This window comes from Euleptes europaea, chromosome 3 (assembly GCF_029931775.1).
Source record: "Euleptes europaea isolate rEulEur1 chromosome 3, rEulEur1.hap1, whole genome shotgun sequence".
Lineage (NCBI taxonomy): Eukaryota > Metazoa > Chordata > Lepidosauria > Squamata > Sphaerodactylidae > Euleptes > Euleptes europaea.
In genome coordinates, this window is record NC_079314.1 from 102,143,959 (window position 1) to 102,146,719 (window position 2,761).

Below are 2,761 nucleotides of genomic sequence, written 5' to 3' on the forward strand. Positions count from 1 at the left end.
CTGCTACAGACCTGTGGCCTCTCCTCCTGTTCCTGGGGGTTCTCTGACCTCCTAGAGCAGCGTTTTGGGGAGATCAGTAGATGCAGCAGGAAGGCAGAAGCAGGAAAGTTTCACTTTGCTAACAGAAGTCCCTCCCGTTATCAGAAAATGAACGGTTGGGTCTACCCTTTTGTTTTGTGTCATTTTCTATTTCCTGCTGTCACTTTTTTTTGTTACATTTATTCACTTTGGAGGTGTTTTGTTTTGTTTTGACTTACAAATGGCATATCACACAGAACATGAACAGCACAGAAGTGCTGAAAAAAAAGGTAACAGAAAAACAATTCAGGAACTCCATCAACATGGGGAGGGGCTGTGGCTCAGTGGTAGAGCATCTGCTTACCAAGCAGAAGGTCCCAGGTTCAATCCCTGGCATCTCCAGTTAAAGGAACTAGGCAAGTAGGTGATGTGAAAGTCCTCTGCCTGAGACCCTGGAAAGCCGCTGTCGGTCTCAGTAGACAATACTGACTTTGATGGGCCAAGGGTCTGATTCAGTAGAAGGCAGCTTCCTGTGTTCATGTGTTCAAAGTGCAAAAACAAAGAAATGGATAGGGACATATGTCTACATCCCTAATTTCATACTGGGGAGGGAAGGCATCAGATCGTGGAAGTGAAGAAGGGTCGGTACTTGGATGGGAGACCACCAATGAAGGCTCTGCAGAGGAAGGCAATGGAAAACCACCAGTGCTTCTCACTTGCCCTCAAAGCCCTTTGCTGGGGATGCCATATGTTAATTGGGACTTGATGACACATGTACATAATTTCTTACTGCATGTGAGTTAGGATTGCCAACCTCCAGGTACTAGCTGCAGATCTCCTTCTATTACAACTGATCTCCAGCCAATAGAGATCAGTTCACCTGGAGAAAATGGCTGCTCTGGCAATTGGACTCTATGGCATTGAAGCCCCTCCTCTCCCCAAACCCCACCCTCCTCAGGCTCCACCCCAAAAATCTCCAGGTATTTCCCAACCTGGAGCTGGCAACCCCAACATGACTGGACACCATGTTCTCTTGTTCAAAAGAATGGTGATTTCTCCACTCACTTACTTGGATATTGTTCTTCTCTATCCCATCCTCCTCAGAAGAACAACATTTTAATATTTTCTCTTCTGTGCCCCAACCTACCTCATAAAGTAGGTGGCATGCATTATGAATCCTTGCCTCTGGGAAGGGTCTGTGACTCAGGGAAGTGCACATGCTTTGCTTGCAAAAGGTCCCAAGTTCAGTTCCCAGGATCTCCATCAGCAGAGGTTCTTGCAAAGGATTGCCAGGACAGCCCATGCCACATTTTTAGGTGGAAGAAGGACATCATTTAACAGCCCAAGTGCCTCCATGGGGAAGAGAGCCATGTGTGGCGACAAAGGGGCCGAAGGAGGCAAGGGTTGCTGGAGAGGGAAACACAATAGAAGTTAGAAGTCTCCGAGCCAAGGTGGGGGAGCTGGAGTGATTGGTGCTAAACAACAGTTTAGATATAGTGGGTATCTTAGAAACATGGAGGAATGGGGAAAATATAAGAGATACAGTCATTCCTGGAGATAAGCTTTGTAGGGCTGTCAATTCGGTTCGGCCCGAACTGAAAATCAGCTGAATTTCCCCTGATTCGGTGGTTTTTAGTTCGGGAGGAACCGAACTCAAAACTGGCGGACAACCGGGGGGGCCGAATTCAGCGAGTTCGGGAGTTTGCGAATAAATTCGGCAAATTCGGCCGTCAGTAAGCAGCATAACCGTCAGTAAGCAGCATTCTCCTCCCCCGGCCAATCGGTGGGCAAGCTGGGTCTTCTTCTGGCCAATCAGTCAGGATTGAGTACTGGAGGAATCAGCTGATGTGCGGCCCGGCCAGGGAGAGAGAGAGAGCGAAATCCTCGTGTGTGTGTGTGTGGGGGGGTGTGCTTGTGCACATTCGCTCCTTTCTGTGGCTGCAGGGGGCATATTTTTTGGGTTACAAACACAAAACTTTCACTGGAGCTTCAGATGAAGCTTCTTAAGGTACCCCCCAAGTTTTGTAAACATTGGGTCAGGGGGTCCCGAGATATGGGCTCCCCCCTTTTTCTTTCCATGGCTGCAGGGGGCGCATTTTTGGGGGTACAGATCCCAAACGTTGAGTGGAGTTTCAGACCAGTGTTCTTAAGATACCCCCCAAGTTTTGTAAACATTGGGTCAGGGGGTCTCGAGATATGGGCTCTCCCCCTTTTCCCTCCCCCCTTTTTCCATTTATGTGGCTGCAGGGGGCGCTTTTTTGGGGATATAGCCCCCAAACTTTTAGCATAGCTTCAGTCAATTATTCTTAAGATACTACCCAAGTTTTGTAAAGATGGGTTCAGTGGTGGCAGAAATATCGCCTCCCCCCTTTTCTCTTTCCATGGCTGCAGGGGGCGCATTTTTGGGGGTGCAGATCCCAAACTTTGAACGGAGTTTCAGACCAGTGTTCTTAAGATACCCCCCAAGTTTTGTGAACATTGGGTCAGGGGGTCCCGAGATATGGGCTTTCCCCTTACCCCTTTCCCCTTTTCCCTATTGGGATGAATGGATCAGCCGATCCTGTGCATCTTCTCCAGAGCAAAACGTTCCGTGCCTAATTGGAATCATCTTGGATTACAAGTCCTCTTCAGCCCCTCTTGATGGAACCGGAGACAGCCACAGTAAGACCCCTTTGGGGGCTTTAATCTATAATTTTTCTCCTGTGTATGTGTGTGTGTGTGGGGAAAGCAGAGTCTGTGTGTG

The 2,761-nt window shown here is 48.5% G+C and overlaps 1 non-coding gene across 1 annotated transcript; it reads left to right on the forward strand.

Moving 5' to 3' along the window:
- The first annotated feature begins 348 nt into the window (after nucleotides 1-348).
- TRNAG-ACC (transfer RNA glycine (anticodon ACC)) lies at nucleotides 349-420 on the forward strand. Its single transcript has one exon. It is a non-coding gene; the product is annotated as a tRNA-Gly (tRNA).
- Nucleotides 421-2,761: the final 2,341 nt, after the last annotated feature.